The sequence below is a fragment of the Dendropsophus ebraccatus genome, chromosome 3 (assembly GCF_027789765.1).
Source record: "Dendropsophus ebraccatus isolate aDenEbr1 chromosome 3, aDenEbr1.pat, whole genome shotgun sequence".
Taxonomy (NCBI): Eukaryota; Metazoa; Chordata; class Amphibia; order Anura; family Hylidae; genus Dendropsophus; species Dendropsophus ebraccatus.
In genome coordinates this window covers 179,217,031-179,243,651 of record NC_091456.1, presented here as the reverse complement: position 1 = coordinate 179,243,651, position 26,621 = coordinate 179,217,031, and the positions used below count along the sequence as shown (strand labels likewise).

Below are 26,621 nucleotides of genomic sequence, written 5' to 3'. Positions count from 1 at the left end.
TCCCTCTTGATGATGTCATTCTCACAAAATGGCTGCCACAGAGAAGCCTGGATTCAACAGTCATTAGGTAAGAGGGAGTTTACTTCACTTGCTGGTGGGAGATGAGGGGGGGAAAGGGGGGCAGATAGGTGATTGAAGCATATTACAAAGTTATATAACTTTGTAATGTGTTTCAATTACTGGGAAAAAGCTTTTCGCTGGAGTACCCCTTTAAGCCACAGAATAGGTGAGGCCCTGCACTGGCACCTGCCCCACTGTCCCTGACTACTTACCATTATCTGCCCTAGGTGGCAGCAGGTAACTGGGCGCCAGTCCCTGACCTGGATTGGTTAAACACAGAGACGAAGAGAGAACAAACAAAAACAATGGTCTCAAGGAAAACAACTATCAGTCGAAGAAATATAAAATCAGAGGTTGGGGAGAATAGTCAAAGGTCAAGCCAAAAAATCATGAAACCAGGAAATACGAAATAAGCATACAACGCTAGCTTAGTCACACTCTAAAGAGGCTCTATCGCAGGAAAGGAAACATGATAGGAGTGGCAGTTTTATGGAGGCCAGAGACCCAGCCCCACGAGTGATTGGGGCAGAAACTCCAGCCCCCAACAATACTAAGAGCTGACTGGTGGTGTCAGTCTGCCAGTATGCCAGTCAGCATAACATTACCCTGGACATCTGTGCCAATCGGCCGGGGGCAGTGAAGTCCGACCGTGGCAAGAACAAAGGACGCCTTTGCAACCGTCCGGGCGGGTCGTTAGAGACACCGTCAGCATGCTCCCCACAAATGGCTGGATTGGGGAGGTCGCTCCTGCAGGATGCCGGCCATATGCTCTGGTGATGCCGGGAGCAGTGCGTGACGGCCAGCTCCAGGCAGGCGCTGAGGAGGAAGATAAGAGTAGGAATAGGGGGCTATGAGCAGGTTAGATTTGTCTAACCTGCTGATAGTTCCCCTTCGACGCTGATAGATTGTGATCGGCCACTTGGCCCCCCGATTTCTGTCATATTTATCAATAGGAAGAATATTCGGTAGCATTACAGGTTGAGGTTAGTAAATACTCTTAAAAACGGAAAAGATTGTGTGATATTGGGATAGAACTGTATCAATACCTCTTAATAGCAGACTAATGTTTTCCTATGGGACATAGGGCCTGACCTGCTGACTCGGTGTGCACTATGGAGATGACTATCTACGATACAACATAAGGAAACTGAACACAATGGATTCATCAACTTAAAAGCATAGGATAGGAAAAGGGCTCCAAGCTCAGGAAACAGGAGTCTCGATGCTGATGATGTTCCTTAAATCTAAAGAAATACAGGTTTGGTATTAGAAATAAATGAGTGTGTTATAAGTAAAAGGCTTCCTATTATGTCTAGAATCAAGGACCTTCATAGACTATGGAAGCCGAGAAACATCCCACCCATACTAAAAGGAATGTTCCCAATGATTATAATTAAAGGGGTTATCCAGAATCACAAAAACTTACCATAGGTGCTTTGTTCCAAACACAGCGCTACCCCTGTCCTCAGATTGTGTGTAGTATTACCACTTAAGAGCTGCAATACCATACACAACCTGAGGACCAGAGTGGTGCTGTTTCTGGGAGGGAGGGGGGAGTCCATGTTTATTCTAATCCTGGATCCTGAGATATTGCGCTCACCATAGCTGCTGCAGACAGAATGGGAAAAGACAGGAGGGATTGAAACCATGTGCACTCAGGTGTCTCCTGCTAATTGCGGTCATGTGAGTCTCACCAGGAGGAGTGCAAAACACGGAGAAAAGAGAGAAGCAAAATGCAGTTCAGGGAAGAAAAGGAGCGCTGCACCTCACACCTATGGCTTATACTTGTGCTGTTTGGGGGCAACCTTCTCCGCCGGCGGTGCTGGCCGGGTTCTGGTGTGGTGTTTTTGGGTCTGGTCCTGTGGCATGGGGGTCGCAGGGCCGTCCCATGGCCCCCAATCCCTTGCTATGCGCGCCTGCGGGGTTGGTGGCCACTGACTGGCACGGTGTGGACTTAGTGTAGGGACCCATGTGTATCAGATACCGGCACGAGGTACATGGGGCAGTATGGCTTGATCAATTCATACACAAAATTCTGATGTGTTTTTTATTTAGCCTAGGGGCACTAGTATCAGCCATAGGTGTGAGGTGCAGCGCTCTTTTTCTTCCCTGAACCGCATAACTACTATAATACTGCTCCCTAAATACAAGAATATAACTACTATGATACTGCTCCTATATACAAGAATAAAACTACTATAATACTGCCTCCTATATACAAGAATATAACTACTATAATACTGCTCCTATATACAAGATTATAACTACTATAATACTGCTCCTATATACAAGAATATAACTACTATAATACTGCTCCTATATACAAGACTATAACTACTATAATACTGCTCCTATATACAAGACTATAACTACTATAATACTGCTCCTATATACAAGAATATAACTACTATAATACTGTCAGGATGGTATCTCTGCAGAGCATTATGCGTCCCTCTGCTCGTGCTGTTCGGCCGAGAAGGCACTGATTTTCTTGTATCCTGTTTCTGTGTTTTGTTTTGCTGTGTGTGAACTCTGGTTTATTGCTCACCTGGGTTGGGAGACACACCCGACTTCACCTGCTGAGTTCTGTCTGGCCATGTCATGGTTAATATGTGTTTTGGTTCTGCTGTGACTGACAGGTCTTCCTGCCAGTGGATCTGTTTTGTTCTCAGGTGTCTGTGCTTGGAGATCAGGGGGATGGTCCAATTATGTTCTGGATCAGAACCCTGGCCTCCTATATAACTACCTCAGTCTTGGATATCATTGCTGGTTATTGACTTGTCTCTGCCTGCTTGTGTGTTCTGTTTTCTGGTTTCTCCTGACTACTGCTTTGTATTTTTGACCTCCCTTGTTTGCCGCCTGCCCCTGACCTCATTGCCTGTTTTCTGACTACGCTTTTGGATCCGATTTTGTACTTTTGCTGCCAGACTGTTGTGACCCGGATTGCTGACTATTCTTTATTGTGTTTTGTCTGTCTGTCTTGTCTTTGTGTCCCACCTAGCCAGTGCAGGGACTGCCGCCCAGTTGCTCGCCGCCATCTTAGGGCGGATTGTGGCAAGTAGGTAGAGGACAGTGGGCGGGGCTGAGCTTAGGGCTCACTGTCTTGTCTTGTCCTGCTGTCCGGTTCCTAACAAATACTACCTCCTATATACAAGAATATAACTACTATAATGTAATCCAACGAGAAAAGAAAGTGCCCGCACTATCGGTGTATCGGGCTGAATGAATTCAGGTGAGGCGTATATGGATAGACATTCACTGCAAATGCGTGAGACTGAATCCGGGGTGCATCGGCAGAAAGCAAAGTGTAAAATGGCACAAGCAGGTAAATACAGAAAGTCCAAAGTACTCACCGGATAGTAGCAGTCTTTAGCGATTTATTACACAGATCATCACAGGGAGGGGAAAAGATGGAGGAGGTGCGGGAGCGTCTCTGCGAACAACCGTTTCACGCCGAAGCCCTTCGGCGTAAAATAGCTGTTCGCAGAGACGCTCCCGCACCTCCTCCATCTTTTCCCCTCCCTGTGATGATCTGTGTAATATATACAAGAATATAACTTCTGGGTGAGTGCTGCTCCGTATTTCTCCTATTTCACACAAGTATTCCTCTGCTCCGGTGCATGCACCCCCATACAGCAGTCAAATACCCACAGGCGAGATCCCACGACCCATCCCTACCTGAGGACCTGTCTCTAGGTGCGTTTGTGGGTGTGGTGCGGAACTCTGTTTCTCACTACACCGATAACTACTATAATACTGCCCCTATATACAAGAATAAAACTACTATAATACTGCTCCTTTATACAAGAATATAACTACTATAATACTGCTCCTATATACAAGAATATAACTACTATAATACGGTTCAGGGAAGAAAAAGAGTGCTGCACCTCACACCTATGGCTGATACTAGTACCTCACGGCTGCATAAAAAACATCAGAATTCTGTATGTGAATTGATCAAGCCACACTGCCCCATGTACCACGTGCAGGTATCTGATACACATGGGTCCCTACACTAAGTCCACAGTGTGCCAGTCAGCTACCACCACCCCCGCAGGCATGCACAGTCAGGGAAGGGAGGCCATGGAACGGCCCTGCAACCCCCATGCCACAGGACCAGACCCAAAAATGCCACACCAAAACCCAGCCAGCACCACCGGTGGAGGAAGCTGCCCCCAAACAGCACAAGTCTGGATAAGGTATTGCACTCACCATATCAAGTGTGGCTTGATCGATTCATATACAGAATTCTGATGTTTTTTATGCAGCACTCTTTGTCTTCCCTGAACCGTATTTTGTTTCTCTCTTTTCTCCGTGTTTTGCACTCCTCCTGGTAAGACCCACATGACCGCAATAAGCAGGAGACACCTGAGTGCTCATAGTTTTAATCCCTCCTGTCTGTCCCATTCTATCTGTGATAGCTATGGTGAGTGCAATACCTTATCCAATATGCAAAAGAACACTGCAGAGACACCATCACATGTCTCGATGTCAGTGAATTAGCCAGACCTTCCCTCCAGGAAGGAACAACCAAGCCAAAGGCGTTCTCCAGTCAAGGAAACCACCTCAGCAAGGTATCCATCCAAAGACAGCTGTTTCAGGGTTTTTGCCCCTCATCAGTGTGGAGTAGGTTTCTGGCTAGTGGGAGCAATGACTAGTAAGTGCATGCAAAAGGACGCTGGTTGACCTCAGGGAGATCAACCAAAACACCGCAGAGACACCATCACGTGTCTCAACGTCAGTGTATTCTAGAACATTGCCCCCTGGGAAATCAAATATGCAAAAGAACACTGCAGAGACACCATCACATGTCTCGACGTCAATGAACTAGCCAGACCTTCCCTCCGGGAAGGAACAACCAAGCCAAAGGCGTTCTCCAGTCAAGGAAACCACCTCAGCAAGGTATCCATCCACAGACAGCTGTTTCGGGGTTTTTGCCCCTCATCAGTGTGGAGTAGGTTTCTGGCTAGTGGGAGCAATGACTAGTAAGTGCATGCAAAAGGACGCTGGTTGACCTCAGGGAGATCAACCAAAACACCGCAGAGACACCATCACGTGTCTCAACGTCAGTGTATTCTAGAACATTGCCCACTGGGAAATCAAATATGCAAAAGAACACTGCAGAGACACCATCACATGTCTCAACGTCAGTGAACTAGCCAGACCTTCCCTCCGGGAAGGAACAACCAAGCCAAAGGCGTTCTCCAGTCAAGGAAACCACCTCAGCAAGGTATCCATCCACAGACAGCTGTTTCGGGGTTTTTGCCCCTCATCAGTGTGGAGTAGGTTTCTGGCTAGTGGGAGCAATGACTAGTCAGTGCATGCAAAAGGACGCTGGTTGACCTCAGGGAGATCAATCAAAACACTGCAAAGACACCATCACGTGTCTCAACGTCAGTGTATTCTAGAACATTGCCCCCTGGGAAATCAAATATGCAAAAGAACACTGCAGAGACACCATCACATGTCTCGACGTCAGTGAACTAGCCAGACCTTCCCTCCGGAAGGAACAACCAAGCCAAAGGCGTTCTCCAGTCAAGGAAACCACCTCAGCAAGGTATCCATCCACAGACAGCTGTTTCGGGGTTTTTGCCCCTCATCAGTGTGGAGTAGGTTTCTGGCTAGTGGGAGCAATGACTAGTAAGTGCATGCAAAAGGACGCTGGTTGACCTCAGGGAGATCAACCAAAACACCGCAGAGACACCATCACGTCAGTGCATGCAAAAGGACGCTGTTCTAGAATACACTGACGTTGAGACACGTGATGGTGTCTCTGCGGTGTTTTGGTTGATCTCCCTGAGGTCAACCTTTGTCCTTTTGCATGCACTTACTAGTCATTGCTCCCACTAGCCAGAAACCTACTCCACACTGATGAGGGACAAAAACCCCGAAACAGCTGTCTGTGGATGGATACCTTGCTGAGGTGGTTTCCTTGACTGGAGAACGCCTTTGGCTTGGTTGTTCCTTCCCGGAGGGAAGGTCTGGCTAGTTCACTGACGTCGAGACATGTGATGGTGTCTCTGCAGTGTTCTTTTGCATATTTGATGGGGTCGACTGGGGTTGAGGTGTTGATGTCTGAGGACTAGAATGTAACTGCGACTCTTATTGCCGACAAGTGACCACGTTGACTTATACACCCCTGGAGAAGTCCGAGGGTAAGGACGGAACGCGTGGGGCTCTGTGGTCGGCACCCCAGCTTATCCCTGTCTCCCTAATATGGTGATATACAGCCTTGGTCATTTTCTTTTATAGCCATCATTATTTAAACTCTTTAGTATTACTTACCTTTATCATACTTTTGTTGTATATCTTACATGTATTGTTGTGCTATGGTGGTTTTTCTTATACTATATATATTCACATTTTTTTGCTGTATCTCTACTGTACGTATTGCTGCATCTTTGAATTAGGCAGGGATACTGTATGTATTGTATATGGGGTTGCCACCTTGGATAGCATTGGATTTCATGCTTTCCCTGGAGTTTTTTGGGGGGATTTTAAATGGTTTTAATGGGGATCTTTCATTTGTATCTTTGTACCTGATTCAATAAAGTACTTTTATATATCTAATATTGTGGTGTGCCGATGTTACCATTATAGTACACGTCTTTCGTTTTCTTTTTTGGATTTGTTGGTATAGTCACTACTCCTTTCTATAGACTATGTGATGCTGGTGGACTACTGTGACATTTACACAGTGTACTGCTATTAGTAGGTTTGGTTTCTGGTAATTGGTCCCTCTGGTGGATCAGGGAACGGACTGGACCGGACAGGACCAACTGAATTATGTAGGGAAAGACTAGCACGACATGGTGCATAATTTCCTACTTAATTAATAAGATTGTGTAGAATTTTGATATTTGTACATAACTGTATATATTGGTGACGGTTGGATACTTAATAAACACCTTTTTGTTACAAGCATATCCTATTTTTTCTTTTGTATTTTCGATTGCTGGGATACAGTTGATCTATTGCTTGGTGTAGCATATATACACTGTCGTATACATGCATATTTGATTTCCCAGGGGGCAATGTTCTAGAATACACTGACGTTGAGACACGTGATGGTGTCTCTGCGGTGTTTTGGTTGATCTCCCTGAGGTCAACCTTCGTCCTTTTGCATGTACTTACTAGTCATTGCTCCCACTAGCCATAAACCTACTCCACACTGATGTGGGGCAAAAACTCTGAAACAGCTGTCTGTGGATGGATACTTTGCTGAGGTGGTTTCCTTGACTGCCGAACGCCTTTGGCTTGGTTGTTCCTTCCCGGAGGAAAGGTCTGTCTAGTTCACTGACGTCGAGACATGTGATGGTGTCTCTGCAGTGTTCTTTTGTATATTTGATTTCCCAGGGGGCAATGTTCTAGAATAAACTGACGTTGAGACACGTGATGGTGTCTCTGCGGTGTTTTGGTTGATCTCCCTGAGGTCAACCAGCGTCCTTTTGCATGCACTTACTAGTCATTGCTCCCACTAGCCAGAAACCTACTCCACACTGATGAGGGGCAAAAACCCTGAAACAGCTGTCTGTGGATGGATACCTTGCTGAGGTGGTTTCCTTGACTGGAGAACGCCTTTGGCTTGGTTGTTCCTTCCCGGAGGGAAGGTCTAGCTAGTTCACTGACGTCGAGACATGTGATGGTGTCTCTGCAGTGTTCTTTTGCATATTTGATTTCCCAGGGGGCAATGTTCTAGAATACACTGACGTTGAGACACGTGATGGTGTCTCTGCGGTGTTTTGGTTGATCTCCCTGAGGTCAACTAGCGTCCTTTTGCAATACCTTATCCAGACTTGTGCTGTTTGGGGGCAGCTTCCTCCGCCAGCGGTGCTGGCTGGGTTTTGGTGTGGCATATTTGGGTCTGGTCCTGTGGCATGGGGGTTGCAGGGCCGTTCCATGGCCTCCCTTCCCTGACTGTGCAAGCTTGCGGGGATGGTGGTCACTGACTGGCACAGTGTGGACTTAGTGTAGGGACCCATGTTTATCAGATACCTCCACGAGGTACATGGGGCAGTGTGGCTTGATCAATTCACATACAGAATTCTGATGTTTTTTATGCAGCCGAGAGGTACTAGTATCAGCCATAGGTGTGAGCTGCAGCATTTTTTGTCTTCCCTGAACCATAACTACTATAATACTGCTCTTATATACAAGAATATAACTACTATAATACTGCTCCTATATACAAGAATATAACTACTATAATACTGCTCATATATACAAGAATATAACTACTATAATACTGCTCCCTATATAAACAAATATAACTACTATAATACAGCTCCTATATACAGGAATATAACTACTATAATACGGACATGGAGAGAAAGGAGCTCTGCACCTCAGACCTATGGCTCACACTTATGCACCTCGGCTACATTTAAAAACCAACGCCAGGATGTTGCTATATAATGTGATCAAACCATATTGCCTCATGTACCACGTACAGGTCCCCTTGCCCACATTCGGGGAGGGCCCTTGGGATTTGGTCCATTGACATTGGGGTTGCAGGGCCATTCTATGGCCCCCCTTCCCTGCTTGCGCTTGCTTTGCGGGGTTGGCGATCACTGACTGGCACAGTGTCGTTTAGTGTGCATCAGAGACCTGCACGTGGTACATGAGGCAATATGGTTTGATCAAATTATATACTAACTTCTGATGTTGGTTTTTAATGAAGCTGAACAACTTTCGTATCAACCATGGGTGCGATGGGCAGCCATTCCTGTCCTCCAGGCTTGTGCATAACTACTATAATACTGCTCCTATATATTTAACTTGGACATAGATTTACCTTAGATACGGTACATGGTAGCTGGTCAGTTTTATTACATTTGTCCGGGTGCCTTTAACTTATGTCCCTGGCTGCAAAATACAAAAACACTGCATTGAAATAGCATCATCATAGACTAATTAGTATTAGCTTCTCCCCTTCTGGTCCCCTGTATAATTACTTGGCACCCCCTAAAACTGTCCACAAGCCCATTTTATCAATGTTATAAATTTTGTGCATAGTTTTATGTCTGCTCAGGTTCATCCTGTACTTTGGTAACAAGTAAACAGGGCGGCAGGAGCGCCACAGAGATACTTGGAATGCATACTTTGCATTGCTGCTCTTACAGAGATTTTTTTTCTGGAATTTTCCAAAAAGCAAAACATTGGTTACCTAATATTTTTAAGGAACATAGAAGCTCCAAACCCATGTGATGCCAAATACATGTTTTATTAGAAGTAATCATTTATAGAATTGTCATAACAAACAAGATCCACATAAACATTAACAACGTAAAAATAGATTTTTTTTTTTTTTTTTTTTTGGGGGGGGGGGGGGGGGGGGTAGGGTAGGGTTCTGGAGAATAGTTAAAGGGGTACTCCAGCGAAAATCTTTTTCTCTCAAATGAAGTGGTTTCAGAAATTGATATAGATTTGTAATTTACATCTATTTGAACATTTCAAGTTCCAGCTGCTCAGGGGCGTAACTAGAAATGGCTGGGCCCCATAGCAAATTTTTGATTGGGCCCCCCCCCCCCCCCCCGCCCCGCCCGCCCCCTCTCGATCGACCACTACGCCATCAACACACTCAGCTCTACACAGGTCCTGTACACCATATAAATTACAGTACAGTTATATCAGGTGACTTACAGGGGACGTCTTCTCTGAGTTCTTCCCTTTTCATTTTCTTCTCCATCTCCTTCTCCGAGCCACAAATCCACAGAATCTGCCAGAAAAACATATTAGTCTCCTCACACTGGCACCATCCTCATCTCTCTATACTGCACATCTGCATTGGCCCCTTTACACCCTCATTTAGTGGGAAGGCTGACTCTATGTGATCCCATTTTATTATATGGCCCTCCTCTCTGTCGCCCCTCCTTATAAATAGCCCCCTTATGTTGCCCCCCTTATAGAAGCCCCCCATGCTGTCCCCCTTATAGATGCCCCCCATGTTGTCCCCTAATAGATGGTCCCCTATGTTGCCCCCCCTATAGATGGCCCCTCCTATGTTGTCCTGTTATAGATGGCCCCCTCTCCCCCTATATTGTCCCTTTATAGATGTTCCCCTCTCCCCTAATGTTGTCCCTTTATAATATCCCTCTCCCCTATGTTGTGCTCCTCTCCCCTATGTTGTCCCCTTATAGATGGCCCCCTCTCCCCTATGTTGCCCCCCCCCTTATAGATGTCCCTCTTCCCCCCTTCCTTATAGATGTCCCTCTCCCCCCCTTCCTTATAGATGTCCCTCTCCCCCCCTTCCTTATAGATGTCCCTCTCTCCCCCCTTCCTTATAGATGCCCTCCTCTCCCCCCTTCCTTATAGATGCCCCCTTCTCCCTCCCTTATAGACGGCCCTCTTTCCCCCATTCCTTATAGATGTCTCCCTCTCCCCCCCCCCTTCCTTATAGATGCCCTCCTCTCCCCCCCTTCCTTATAGATGTCCCCCTCTCCCCCCCTTCCTTATAGATGTCTCCCTCTCCCCCTTCCTTATAGATGCCCTCTTCTCCCCCCCTTCCTTATAGATGTCTCCCTCTCCCCCCCTTCCTTATAGATGTCCTCCTCTCCCCCCCTTCCTTATAGATGTCCCCCTCTTCTCCCCATCCTCCTTATAGATGCCCTCTTCTCCCCATTTCCCATATAGATGGCCCTCTCTCCCCCCTTCCTTATAGATGCCCCCTTCTCCCTCCCTTATAGATGTTCCCCTCTCCCCCCTCCCTTATAGATGCCCCCTCTCCCCCCTTCCTTATAGATGTCTCCCTCTCCCCCCCTTCCTTATAGATGCCCTCTTCTCCCCCCCCCTTCCTTATAGATGTCTCCCTCTCCCCCCCTTCCTTATAGATGTCTCCCTCTCCCCCCCTTCCTTATAGATGTCCCCCTCTCCCCCCCTTCCTTATAGATGTCCCCCTCTCCCCCCCCCCTTCCTTATAGATGTCCCCCTCTCCCCCCCCCCCCTTCCTTATAGATGTCCCCCTCTCCCCCCCCCCCCTTCCTTATAGATGTCCCCCTCTCCCCCCCTTCCTTATAGATGTCCCCCTCTCCCCCCCTTCCTTATAGATGCCCCCTTCTCCCTCCCTTATAGATGCCCCCTTCTCCCTCCCTTATAAATGTCCCCCTCTCCCCCCTTCCTTATAGATGTCTCCCTCTCCCCCCCTTCCTTATAGATGCCCTCCTCTCCCCCCTTCCTTATAGATGCCCTCTTCTCCCCATCCCCCATATAGATGGCCCTCTCTCCCCCCTTCCTTATAGATGCCCCCTTCTCCCTCCCTTATAGATGTCCCCCTCTCCCCCCTCCCTTATAGATGCCCCCTCTCCCCCCTTCCTTATAGATGTCTCCCTCTCCCCCCCCCCTTCCTTATAGATGCCCTCTTCTCCCCCCCTTTCTTATAGATGTCTCCCTCTCCCCCCCTTCCTTATAGATGTCCCCCTCTCCCCCCTTCCTTATAGATGTCTTCCTCTCCCCCCTTCCTTATAGATGTCCCCCTCTCCCCCCCCTTCCTTATAGATGTCCCCCTCTCCCCCCCTTCCTTATAGATGTCCCCCTCTCCCCCCCTTCCTTATAGATGCCCCCTTCTCCCTCCCTTATAAATGTCCCCCTCTCCCCCCTTCCTTATAGATGTCTCCCTCTCCCCCCTTCCTTATAGATGCCCTCCTCTCCCCCCCTTCCTTATAGATGTCCCCCTCTTCTCCCCCTATCCCCCTTATAGATGCCCTCTTCTCCCCATCCCCCTTATAGATGGCCCTCTCTCCCCCCTTCCTTATAGATGCCCCCTTCTCCCTCCCTTATAGATGTCCCCCTCTCCCCCCTCCCTTATAGATGCCCCCTCTCCCCCCTTCCTTATAGATGTCTCCCTCTCCCCCCTTTCTTATAGATGCCCTCTTCTCCCCCCCTTCCTTATAGATGTCTCCCTCTCCCCCCCTTCCTTATAGATGCCCTCTTCTCCCCCCTTCCTTATAGATGTCTCCCTCTCCCCCCCTTCCTTATAGATGTCTCCCTCTCCCCCCTTCCTTATAGATGTCCCCCTCTCCCCCCTTCCTTATAGATGTCCCCCTCTCCCCCCCTTCCTTATAGATGTCCCCCTCTCCCCCTTCCTTATAGATGTCCCCCTCTCCCCCCTTCCTTATAGATGTCCCCCTCTTCCCCCCTTCCTTATAGATGTCCCCCTCTCCCCCCCTTCCTTATAGATGCCCCCCTCTCCCCCCCCTTCCTTATAGATGCCCCCCTCTCCCCTCCTTCCTTATAGATGCCCCCTTCTCCCTCCCTTATAAATGTCCCCCTCTCCCCCCCTTCCTTATAAATGTCCCCCTCTCCCCCCCTTCCTTATAAATGTCCCCCTCTCCCCCCTTCCTTATAGATGTCTCCCTCTCCCCCCCTTCCTTATAGATGCCCTCCTCTCCCCCCCCCCTTCCTTATAGATGTCCCCCTCTTCTCCCCATCCCCCTTATAGATGGCCCTCTCTTCCCCCTCCCTTATAGGTGCCCTCTTCTCCCCATCCCCCTTCTCTCCCCCCCCCCCCCCCCGGAAAGCAGGTTTAAAAAAAAACAAACAAACTCACCTTACAACGCGCTCCCCCGTCGAGCCTTCTTCCTGTCAGTCCCCCGTCTGATGCGCGGCTGCCGGGGGTGTCGCGTCCTATCCCCGACAGCGCGCGTATCATAGAGCTCTCTGTGGGCTTGTGCTGCAGCCGCGACTTCCAGCACACAGAGAGCTCTATGATACGCGCGCTGCCGGGGATAGGACGCGACACCCCCGGCAGCCGTGCATCAGACGGGTGGACTGACAGGAGCGATGTCGGTCGATCACGTGCTCCTCCTGGCCCAGTGACTACTTTTCCCTATGGTTGGGGAAAGGAGTCGCCGGGTCAGGAGGAGCACGGGACCCGCGTCACGGGCCCCCTGATGCGGCGGGGCCCCGTAGCAGCCGCTATGGCTGCTACGGCGGTAGTTCCACCAGTGCAGCTGCTGTATGTCCTGCAGGGAGTGGTATATTCTGTTTAGACTGGAAAAAATAGACCACTTCCTGCAGGACATAAAGCAACTAATAAATACTGGAAAAATTTAGATTTTTAAATATGAGTAAATTACAAATCTAAAATTAAATGTTTTTTATAAAGTTTTTTTCCCCATAGTTTTCTTTCCAAAAAAGGTTTTTTTTATGTTTTCCCCACCAACAGACATCTTTAGGAGGAAAGCTGCACTAAAGAGGGAAAAAACACCAAAAATGTCACTAGTTATTTTCTATATTGACTCTCTAACATCTGGCTGCAGCTTTTAATGTAATATATATAAATTTTGCCCTCAGATAGGGACACTTAGTGACAGATTCCGCTTAAAGGGATTTTCCAGGCAAAACATGCTGAGCCCCAGAATAGTCACTGATCATTGCCGATTTTTTGGTAACATACTGTATGCCTGCCCCTCTTCATTTTTTGCAACCATCTATTCCTGTCACTGGCTGGTAATGTGAGAGACCAGCCCCTTTATAGTCCGAAGTGCGACCCCATATAACAGAAATGATCGGTTGTACTCTGCCCTTACGTTCAAGGTGGTGTTACATATGCTCACAGCGGTTCGATAGCCAGGAAGTTGAGGCAATAGGCTTCCCCCTGTCCAACTTGAGTTCTTTACCAGGGTACGAGATGTGCACGCCATGGAGCACCTTACTGCTAAGCCCAATAATAGGATGGAGGCCTTAGAAGCAATTTTGTCCCCATGGGATTCACTTAAAGTGTCACTGTCATTTTTTAAACCTTTTACCATGTCACAGAGACATGTCAAATGTTTTGATCGGTCCAGGTCTGAGTGTTCAGACCCATACCGATCTGGAGAACGAGCCAGGAGAAAATGGCGCTCAGCATGGTCCTCTCCCAGCTCTGAGTCGCGTGATATTAGTCTGGCTCCATAGATTTACATCAGTCAGAGCCTGACTGGTCACGTGAGACAGAGCCGGGTACCGATCGCACTTAGCATGGTCTTCTCCCGGAACCTTCTCCCGATCGGTACAGGCCTGTACGTTCGGACCTAGTACGATCAAAACTTTTCATATGTTAGCACTCTGCTGATCGGTGACTTATGAACAATCCTAAAGATAGTTCTTCAGTGCATTTTGCATATAAAAAGCCTTTGAGAGGGGAACTGTCAGCAGGTTAGACGAATATTACCCATTGATAGCTGCCTACTGCACCCGGGGCGATGAGCATGAAGGCGTCTCTCTTACCTTTTTACTAATTGCTATTCGAGTGCAGTTTTAATGTAGTGCTCTGTCTGGTCAGGCCAATTGGAGCTCTTCCCTGCCCCCAGCTGGCCGGATCGGTACTCTGGGGGCAGGACAGTGCTGCAAACAGCCTTACCGGACAGAGCACTACATTGAAACTGCATGGGAATTGCTCTGGGGATGAAGGTAAGGGACATATCGTCATCTTTAATGCCCCATGCGCAATAGGGAGACAAATATAACCTGCTGACAGTTCCCCTTTAAAGGGGTACCCCGGCCCGGGAGTATTTTTAAGCTATGGCTGGGGAGGGGGTGGTTATGGAAGTCACTTACCTCCCCGGTTCCAGCGCCGGGTCCCGGATCGCGCCGCCCAGCCTAATTCAAAATACACCACAAATACCAGACCAAAGCACATAGATGAGAGCAAAATCTTTCTTTCTGCTGACTGGGGACAAATGTCCAACTGATGATGTTAAAAATAAAAAAAAAAATAAAAAAAAAAAAGGATTGGGCATTGTAATTTAACCCCAATCAAGAAGTTTTTTTTTTGTATTAGGATTTTAGTTGCAACTTCTATGGCTATACATAATCCTGTCTTCTATACAGCTCTTAAGGAGTATTCTACTTCCTTTTAGCTGTTTGTGTGTGCATGACATTAAGGTATTATTTTTATTTGGTTTGAGTTACTTTCTATTTTCACCTATAACCTCAGAAACCACATTCCTCCTCAGTAACAAGTTTATAGACCTTAGGGTACCGCCATGGGCACCTTATAGCCCCTATTGCTTAAGTCTTAGAGCAATTACAATCAGAATTGTTGCCTATGTCCTTTTTTATAGAAATTTGTCCTCTTTGTTCATTACAATAGATTGAATATACATATAAACAGTGGCATAGTTTCTTTTTTATTTATTTTGATGATTCGGTTACGCCTAAGGCATAGTCATAATTTTCAGATCTATTATGTGAAAAATTTGAATGGAAATTTTTGCAGAAGCAAGAACATAAATTATGTCGTCTTATGTTTTCACAGATTTTATCTGGATTCTCTCAAAATTTCCACTCAATAAATCTGGTTTATACGACCTGCACATATTGTTCTTAAAGTAGACACACGTCAGGCTTGACTACAATAGGACTACGATTACGTACTGTAAGCGAGTATACTATCTGAACAATCCTTGAAGGAAGTTTTGAATAAATTTAATAACATAGATGAAAGATTTGACAGGATGCACGCTACCTTATGTTTGGTGTCCGAATTCCTGGACAAAAAAGTCTTTCTAGGTCAAAGGCGCATTGGATTGAAAACTTAATATCCTACTCCCCCATGGTTTGAGTAAGACTTAACCATTTACCTTTTTTTGTAATTTGGAAATTTTACTGTTAATGATTGTTTTTCATCTATAGCACTTATAGGTAATAGATATTTACATATAGTCATCACTTTGTGAGAAATTTAGTTTTTGTAAGGTGAAGTTTAAATGCACCCTCTTTCTGCTCATTCCTTGATCCCGACACAGGTAAATATAGTGATACGGAGCTTACCCCTTGTCTATTGTAGTGCATGCAGGTATTAGAATAACACCCTACACTTGGGGAAGCTGTCTGGATCAACAGCGCTGTAGGTATGGCAGCCTGTAGAAGAGGGTGCGGTAATTGTCAGTTACCCAAACTTGTTCAGCTACACGGTGGCACAGCTACAGTGCTACTGATGCACACAGCTTTCCAAGTCTAATGTCTGATAAAATGCATTGATATAGACATCAGGGAAGGTTCAGTATGGTTAGTGCTGCATGCAAATAGGTAAATGTGCCAAGACAGGGCAAGAATGGCCCTGCAGCTTTATAGAAAGCCATCTTTATATTCGTATAAAATTTGTCCATTCTCCATCAAATAATCTGGTCAAAAAACACGTATAACCTGAAAAAGCTCTGTCCCACAGGCATCAACCATAATAATAATAATAATAATAATAATAAAGCTTTTATTTGTATAGCTTCAACCAATTCTTCAGCACTTTACATAGTTTGTTAATTTTGGTCCATTTGGTTATTAGGGCTCACAACCTAAATTTGTTTATGTGTATGTTTTTGGATGTGGAAGGAAACCGGAGTAACCGGAGAAAAAACTTGCCCTTGGACCCCCAGATCTGCAAGGCTACAATGCTAACCACTGAGCCACTGTGCTGCTACAACATCAGAGGTGAATGGTCTGTCTCACAGGCTGTAGTCACATTTTCAGAGGAGCATAATCTTCCTTACAGACTGTAGTGATGTTAATGGATCTGTTGCACAAGCTCCAACCATAATTTCAGAGGAGTATAGTCTGTCTCACAGGCTGCAGTCACATCAGCAGCAGAGCATGGTCTCACTCACAGGCTGCAGTCACATTTTCAGTGGAGCATGGTCTGTCTCACAGGCTTCAGTCACATTGTCAGCAGAGAATGGTCTGTCTCACAGGCTTCAGTCACATTGTCAGCAGAGAATGGTCTGTCTCACAGGCTGCAGTCACATTGTCAGCAGAGAATGGTCTGTCTCACAGGCTGCAGTCACATTGTCAGCAGAGAATGGTCTGTCTCACAGGCTGCAGTCACATTGTCAGCAGAGAATGGTCTGTCTCACAGGCTGCAGTCACATTGTCAGCAGAGCATGATCTGTCTCACAGGCTTCAGTTACATTGTCAGCAGAGAATGGTCTGTCTCACAGGCTGCAGTCACATTGTCAGCAGAGCATGATCTGTCTCACAGGCTTCAGTTACATTGTCAGCAGAGAATGGTCTGTCTCACAGGCTGCAGTCACATTGTCAGCAGAGAATGGTCTGTCTCACAGGCTGCAGTCACATTGTCAGCAGAGCATGATCTGTCTCACAGGCTTCAGTTACATTGTCAGCAGAGAATGGTCTGTCTCACAGGCTGCAGTTACATTGTCAGCAGAGCATGATCTGTCTCACAGGCTTCAGTTACATTGTCAGCAGAGAATGGTCTGTCTCACAGGCTTCAGTCACATTGTCAGCAGAGAATGGTCTGTCTCACAGGCTGCAGTTACATTGTCAGCAGAGAATGGTCTGTCTCACAGGCTGCAGTCACATTGTCAGCGAAGCATGCTCGGTCTCATAGGCTACAAGAGGAAGGGGTGAATAAACCCTTCCTATTGAAAACCCTTAGAGGTTCTCCAAGGTTTTAAAAAAAGCCCTGCTACAGGTTGTGTGTGGTATTACAATTCAGCTCCATTCACATCAATTGAAGTGAGCTCCAAAACTCCCACAAACCCCAAAAAGGACAGAAGAGGCTGTTTCTGAAGAAATGAGGCCATGTTTTTCTAAGCCTGGGCAACCCTCTTAAAAATTTCTACCTGGGTTCTATTATGTCACCCACCTGGGTGCTATACGAAAAGCCAATTTGTAATTTGCCAAGGGGATAATTTATTAGGTACAAAATGTTATAAATTTCACAGCTATTGACTTTAACTAGGCAGGACACAGTCAGTCGTGCCAGGGGAGATTTATAGCTCTGAAGACGGTAATTAAAACGAGAAAATGACACAAAGAAGGAAGAATGCAAAGAAGCCGCAAACAGGAAAACAATAGAGGCAGTGAGAGGTAAAGCGGAGGTGAACTAACGCTGTGACATCACCAGTAACAGAGGTGGATGCTGGAGGAAAAGCACCAATGTCTGTGACCTCCTGACTATACAGAAATGACATGTTTATATAGTTTGCATATTTGTTAACATACTGACAAAAGTTACACCCACGCTGACCTAAATTCTTTACATGCATGCGTTTTATCTGACTTAGATCTTATATGTTTTATAATCTAAAATTGTTTACTGATTTTTGGTCATGGCTTTAATCCTTTAAGGACACGGTGGATTTTAGCCTTAAAGGGGTAGTTCAGTAAAAATATTCTTCATTCAAATTAACTGGTGCCAAAAACTGAAAGAGATTTGTAAAAATTCTTCTTTTTAAAGAAAAAGAAAACTTCTAGTACTTATCAGCTGCTGTATGTCCTGCAGGAAGTGGTGTCTTCTTTCCTGTCTGACAAAGTGCTTTCTGCTGTCACCACTGTACAGAGCAGTAACAAATCCCCATAGAAAATCTTTACTGCTCTGGACAGTTCCTGACATGGACAGAAGTGGCAGCAGAGAGCACTGTGTCAGACTGGAAAGAATAAGGTTATAAACTGTGATAGGCTCCTATGATGTACCAGTACAGCATGGATCCTTAAAAGGGTACTCCAGCGCTCATATAAAAAAAAACAACAATCATAAACATACTTTTTACATTTACCATCCCTCCTGAGTCTGTCTCCGTTTTAATTTCCTGCTGTTTGTAGGTCCCTGAAGCTCCAGTTGATGTTTTAATTTTTTCTTCACTTCCTGGTTTGGATTTTCCAATGATGCACTTTGTCTCCTGTGACGTCTAACTGACTCTGTAAAACTGTTAGATGGCTAACATCTTGCTCAGCCAATCAGAACTGAGCAACCTGAGTCATCTGACAAAGGGAGGCTGGCCTAACAGCGCTTAGACCCGCCTCCCTCTGGATTATGTCATTGTAACAATATGTCTGACACAGAGCAGCCTGGGGTCAACAGTCATTAGGTAAGAAGGAGTTTACTTCACTTCCTGGTGGGGGTTGAGGGGGGAAAAGATAGGGAAGGGGGGCAGATAGATGATTGAATCATATTACAAAGTTGTATAACTTTGTAATGTGTTTCAATTACTGGAAAAAAGCTTTTCGCTGGAGTACCCCTTTAAGGGGTTAATCATCTCTGCTTGGTGGGTCCTAGCCATGATTAGCCACTACCTTTCATCTGTTCTAAACACTTAGCAGTCACCTGTGTACTCTGAGGCTTAAACCTGTTTAAAAATAGCTGTTAGGCCAAAGGCCACGGAAGGGCCACCGATTAACCCAATTAACACAGTAAGCGAGTGCCGACCTGCTAGATCGAAGCTCGCTGACAGAGCCTATTAAATGGTTTGTTTATTGTGCAGCTAGGCCTGCAAGAGCTATCATCTGTGCAGCCCTTGTTTCAAATAGAAAGTAATAAAGAATATACTTACCTGTCCTTCTCCCCGGAGTCCTGCTCCCTGTCCCTGGCTCACCGAAGCTCCCGTTTAAATTCTGAGCAGTGACTGTCCGCTCAGCCAATCACTGGCCAAGACGGGACAACACCGCAGCCAGTGAATGGTTGAGCAGCCAGTAACTTCAAAGACGGCTTTTGAAGTTTCAGCGGCGGCTGCAGTGAGCAGACAGCAGGACATCGAGGAGAGTGGAAAATTAAGTATAATCTTTGTTATTTTACTTTATATTGTTATCTGCTGTCATCGACACATCACTATTACACAATGACCAGCGACCAATGATTTTTACACTTGCCAAGAGACAATGATCAGCCAATGATTGCACATTTATTTTTAAAACAAATAAATAAAAGCTAAGTTTTAAATTGAGTGATCTTCACAGTTGTTGGAACACGTTGTGATACAGATTTATACATAGCGTGAAGATCAGAGGCAACTTTGATTCTTTTCAATGATCTCTACCCTTTTCTATAGACTCTTTTCTCCACCACTCACAGGAGCTGTTACATACACTCTGTAGGAAGTAGTCACATGGGGAGATGAAGTGTAGGAGCACACTTCAGTTCTTTTCTGATTCTCAGTGGAGCAAAACACACAGATCAGGCATCCCTGCTGAACTTAGCCAGGAGCCTGGCAGAGCCTGTCCGGGACAGACCAGCTTTAGTGTACACATATGGAGAACTCAGAGACTGTCTTTCTTAAAACAACACTTATACTAAAGATGCAGCGCTTGACACTAAAAGAGAGGACAAGTAAGAGAACACCTCAACCCACGCCAAGAACATCTCTAAAAGTACAGGACAGTATCCTAGACAGAGGAACTGATCTGGATAGAGCAAAGCAGCCAAGGGCCATCTCGCAGCGCAGATGACACTGGGACACGCTCGGACACTTTGCTCAACTCAGGTAACCAAGACTGGGGCTTGTGTCACCCTCATAGGACGGGTACCCCGACACTGCAGGGCAGAAGTTGGTTTAGCAACAAAGATGGAAACACGGGCAAGAGTATTCTTCTTCTTTAAGTATCTTCAAGTATCTCTTTTTACAAGTTCTGGCAGAGCACACAACTAAACTGGGTTGGGGCTCTCCCAACGAAATCATCTACTCTCCTGATAAACTCTTCTCTATTCTTCTCAACTCTCAGCGATCAACCAAACTAGCACTATCGTTCTACCTCAGCACTTCGACAACTCTCAGAACAGATCCAGTGAAAAGCAAGTCACGTATTAGTCTACTACCCTGTTTAGTTTATTTATTTAACTGTGATTCAGTAATAATTGTACCAGAACCCATATACACAGGCTACAACGTCCTTGGGTCACATTCCCTTTTTCTGTGGGTTGCAGGACTGACAGTCTGGGTGGGTCATATGTCCACTCCGGACCACAATAAGAGCCCAAGAGACCCATCGCTTCTCGACCTTTTGGCTAATATCAAGTGTAGTATCTGTTCTTATCAGTTTAATATCTAATATGTCCCCTATCTGGGGACCATTTATTAAATGAATTTTTAGAACAGGGAGATGGAAAAAGAACTTGCTCTGTCCTCTCCAGGCATTGCAGTGCTTCCTGGCTCAGCATACAAAAAAAAAAAAAAGCCCAAGGGACCCATCACAACCTGGCAGGTCACCGACCATTGGGGGTGAATATAGTCAGCCACACACTAAAGATGGTATACCATCCCATAGTATAATATATGCGCGTCGGGCCCGTGCAGCAGACAATCACAATGAGGTGCCAACCCTCAAAAGAAAAAGTCTCTAGTGGGCATAATTCACAACAGGAAAATGAATGAGGTGGCACTCTTTATTTCATCTTATAAAAGGACATAACAGATGCAAACAACGGCGTGGCAGACGCCAGCAAGTAGGTGGTAACAGTCTGTTTCGCAATGTAATCGCTTCTACGGACCGCCTACCTGACATATGTCATCACTCAGTTAAATAGTCATATGACCGGTGACGACCATCAACAAATCATGTGATATAAAATACATATAATTAAACAAACAACATGTGCTTTACAATACTTTATAAACAAAGAACATACACAAGTGTGTATAAACATGGGACCCACTACATAATCTTAAATTAGGAAATTCCGATCAACTTTATCATTTAACCCACCAGGGCCTTCAGCTTCTAATCGCAGTATCCATTCCGTTTCTAATCTCATAAGCATACGGCGTCTGTCTTGCCCTTTAATGCCGTGGACTCTTTGTATGCCAGCAAATTTTAAGCAAGAGGTGTCACCATGATGCACGTCTCTCATATGTTCAATGAATCTCGGAGCTCCTGAGCCTGTTTTAACAGAATAAAAATGTTCCTTTATGCGTATATGCAAGGCTCTTCTTGTCTTGCCCACATAGAATCTTCCACAGGGGCAAAATATAACATAAACTATATGATTGGTTTTACAACAAATGAAATCCTTTACCTGTATAGCAAAACCATTAACAATGAGAGACGTGCCTCTGTGCACCTGTTTGCATAATTTGCAGTTACCGCAATGAAAATTACCGATTAATTCATTTCTTAACCACATTTTGTTTCTATTTTTATCTGTGAATCTGCTTCGTACTAGCATATCTTTTACATTTGTCCTACGTCTAAAAGTTGTGAACGGCTTTGTCATGGACCAAGCACCTAGAGCTACATCATTTTCCAATAAGCTTTAGTGCTTGGAAATAACTTTGCGTATCTGTGACGCCATTGGGGATAATTTAAACGAAAAAGCAAAATGTTCACATTTAGTCTTTTGTTTGGGTTTGGTACTTTTGCGCAACAGTTCATTCCTATCTTTTTCTCTTTGTAGAGCCCTATTCAGATTATGTTAAGGGTATCCTCTATTTAACAGGCGAGTTTTTAACTCCAAAGCCTGTTCCATAATGGACTCCGCCGAACTATTTATGCGACGCAAACGCAGAAATTGGCCGTAAGGAGCGGCTTTTTTGGTGGCCTCAGTACGATAACTTTCATAATGTAGCAAACTGTTACATGCAGTGGGTTTTCTATACCCCTGGGTAATGATCATACCATTTTCTTTATGTACCATCAAATCCAAGAATTCCAAGTGATTAGGATCAATCTTGGATGTAAAAGCTATATTCATGGTATTAATTATATTGAGATGGGCCACAAAATCTCCGAATTCATCACTCGTCCCTGACCAAACTATAAATATATCATGAACAAAACGTGAAAAATATTGAATATATTTAAGAAATGGATAACTAACAGAGAAGATGTGGAGCATCTCAAAATATGCAAGATACAAATTTGCAACACTGCAAGCCACCGGAGTGCCCATGGCCACTCCGGAGACTTGCAAAAACCACTGGTCATAAACTGAAAAAGTATTGTTGGATAAAACTAGCTTTAACTCTTCACATACTAAAGAGATAAATTACTCTCCTTTTTCTGCCCTTCTCTAAAATAATTCTATGCATTCAATAGCCATATCTTGGGGAATACGTGTATACAATGACTCAACGTCAATAGACGCAAGCAAAAAGGAGTCATGACATGCACAATCCCCCAGGCCGACTAAAAACTTGTTTGTGTCTTTAACTAAAATAGAAACACCACTAAGCATGGGCCCCAAGAGCCAGTCAATATACTGGGACAATGGTTCCAATACTGAGCCCACGCCCAACACAATAGGTCTACCTGGGGGATTGTGCAGTGTTTTATGAATTTTGGGCAGAAAATACCAACATGGAGTATATATACTCTTAGAAAAGTTTGTAATTTATCTCTTATTTTATTCTTGGGGTCTGAAAATTTTTTGAGTAATTCCTAATATCATCTAGCTGTCTATAAGCTTCAGAAATGTAGTAGTCTTTGGTCATTAAGACGATATCCCCCCCCCCTTATCCGCACTCTTTACCACTATATCTTCTCGTTGTTTTAAACATTGAAGAGCTAACCACTATTCTTTATTAAGATTGTGGTAGATGAAGTGTCGGATCCTCGGGGTAGGCGGGGACCACAGGAGCCAGAATGACGGCGCTTCACGGCTTCAGGTTTAATGAAGTAAAACGATGAATTTTAATGGTCTCATAAACAACGCGTTTCGAGGCATAAATTGCCCCTTTGTCAAGTAGGAGAGACATCTCCTACTATACCTAAACCCTTAAACCCTTAGATAACACAGATACAGTAGGGGAGTCTAAGGCCAAATCAGTCAAATTCACAATATTAACTGTATTACCATCATTATTCAGTCCCGCATTTAATGTCTCCACGAGACGTTCTTCCTCTTCCCCCTCATTTCTTTTGCCAATATTTTCCTTCTCCTCTTGCCTCCCCTTCTCGTCTTCCGCCTAAAGGGGGTGCAGGATGTGAAAGAGGGGGTGCGTTAATTGAGGTTGTTTCCATTGCAGCTGTTCCTTGGTTAGCCGCAGTGTCTGAGAGACTTGAGTCTGAATCGGTAGTCCAGTAGTCGTTATTGGTGCGATTTTTATTTTTGGGTTTGTGCTGTTTTCTGTTGTTTTTTCCATTCTTTTCAAATACTTTGTTTTGTTCATAATCTATTTTATCTCGTAAAAACTTGTCTCTCTTTTGCTCTTTTGTGATTTTTTGTAAAGTCGTAAGCTATTTCTCCAGACGATTCATAAATGACACAAATTGCTCTTCAGAAAGCCTTGTTTTAAGCTCAACTTTAGCTCTATTTAAATCATTCATTACAGTAAGATATTCCTTTTCATTTTGGGCTCTTACAGCTTTTAAAATGCGAATGGAGTGTTCCTGGTGCATTTAAACCCAGTATGCCATAAGTTCCGGATCTTCAGTAAATTGTGACCAAAAAAGAGCCTTGCATATACGCATAAAGGAACATTTTTACTCTGTTAACAGTCAGGAGCTCCGAGATTCATTGAACATATGAGAGACGTGCATCATGGTGACACCTCTTGCCTAAAATTTGCTGGCATACAAACAGTCCATGGCATTAAAGGGCAAGACAGACGCCGTATGCTTATGAGATTAGAAACGGAATGGATACTGCGATTAAAAGCGGAAGGCCCTGGTGGGTTAAATGATAAAGTTGATCGGAATTTCCTAATTTAAGATTATGTTGTGGGTCCCATGTTTATCCAACAAAAACTCTGAGTCCAGCTTCCAGCAAATAGTTGCAAAAGTAGGTTTATTAGAACCTTCGTCCCCGTACACACACTGCAGCCTGCTCCCAACAAGACGCCTACGCGTTTCAGCAGCTGAAACGCGTAGGCGTCTTGTTGGGAGCAGGCTGCAGTGTGTGTACGGGGACGAAGGTTCTAATAAACCTACTTTTGCAACTATTTGCTGGAAGCTGGACTCAGAGTTTTTGTTGGATGTATCTCGTGGCACCTGTTGGAGTGAGAGTCCGAGCTAGGAAGCAATAGGAAAGAGGGTAAGCTGGCTTTTCCTTTATATTACTTGGTCCCATGTTTATACATACTTGTGTATGTTCTTTGTTTTTAAAATATTGTAAAGCACATGTTGTTTGTTTAATTATATGTATTTTATATCACATGATTTGTTGATGGTCGTCACCGGTCATATGACTATTTAACTTAGTGATGACGCATGTCAGGTAGGCGGTCCGTAGAAGCGATTACACCGCGAAACAGACTGTTACCACCTACTTGCTGGCGTCTGCCACGCCGTTGTTTGCATCTGTTATGTCCTTTTATAAGATGAAATAAAGACAAGAAATTCCTCAGATGGTGAGTGCCACCTCATTCATTTTCCTGTTGTGAATTATGGTATACCATCCCACCTGGCGTCACAACAGAACTATAACCGGCTGAGCTATATTCCAACCACAACAGAAGTGGCGTCACCTGGAACAATTAAACAGGTGACCGGTCGCAGAGCTACCGCACAAGCATTGTTAAAAACGCTCATTCGTCCAATATTTGGTCCATAAAAAAGCGGTAGTGATCAGCTGAGGTGCGGGAAAACAACTCACTTTTTGGCTGAGCACATCTTTTAAGCAACCCTAAAAATCATTGTTTATTGGCAACTCATCTCCCTGTGTAAACCTGGTTTGGCCGTTCCAAACTTTCGCCCATCCATTCATTGGATCAGATGGCTTACAGCGTGCTCAGCCAATTGGAACTAAGCAAGGGAAGGTAACCAGATGAGAACCATTTTGGATTATATGTAACATGAACTATTGTAACAGAACTATTACATTGTTGATAAGGTAAAAAAAAAAAAAGTCTATCAAGTTCAGCCTTTAACCCTACTGTGTTGATCCAGAGGAAGACAGAAAAAAAAACTCTTATGAGACAGGTGCCAATTGCCCTATCACAGGGAAAAAGTCTTCTCCGACTAAAAATATGGCAGTCAGGATATTGATCCAGGGATTTGTTCTATCTTTAGACATCTAGTAGCCACAACATGTAATATTAGATTTTTCAAGAAAGGCATCCCGGCATCGAGACCCCTCTTGAACTTGACAACATCATGTGACAGAGCGTTCCAAAGCCTCACTGCTCTTACAGTAAAGAATCCCCCTCTGTGCTGGTGGTGAAACCTTCTTTCCTGTAGAAGTAGAGGATGCCCCTTGTCATAGTTACAGACCTGCATATAAAAATATCTGTATCCATACTATCCCTTCATGATCGCCCCCAAGATGCCTTTTTTCTGAACTATCACATTTTTTTCTTTATAAGACGCACTTTTTTTTTCCAAAGTGGGAGGAAAAAGTTAGTGCGTCTTATAAAGTGAAAATATGAAAATTTACTTACCTTATCCGAAGCTGTAAACCTCTCCCTGTGGGCGTTCAGCAATGTGATCCACTCCTCTTGTAAAGTTGCCGGATCTGAGGTGGAAGATCCAGATAAACTGCATGCACCGTATTCTGTCTCAGTGGCGAAGGCGCGGTCAGGCGTGAGACAGTGAATTCGCCATCCTTTATCTGCTCTCAATATTCCAGCGCCATGGAGACAGAAGATGGTGCTTGTCGTTCACCTTGATCTTCCACCTCAGCCCCGGCAACGTTCCAAGATCAATGGATCGCAGCCTGGACGATGCGGAGGGGGTTAAACAGGTACCCACTGACCACCAAAGAATTTAACTCTTTAAAAGGGACTGTACAGTGGCCGGGGGCAGCAGGAATGGGCGTCCGTATCAGGTGAGGGTCATGATGATGAATGGCCACCAACCAACTGACCACCAATTATTATAACCTTTTAAAAAGTACTGTACAGTGGCCGGGGGGATATCAAGTGTGGGTCGGGATGAACGGCCACCAACCCACTGCCTACTAATGACCTCCTTTCATT

General features: G+C 45.1%; 1 pseudogene; it reads left to right on the top strand.

Annotated features, from left to right (window-relative positions):
* Positions 1-20,756: 20,756 nt before the first annotated feature.
* LOC138787662 (U2 spliceosomal RNA) lies at positions 20,757-20,921 on the top strand (annotated as a pseudogene).
* Positions 20,922-26,621: the final 5,700 nt, after the last annotated feature.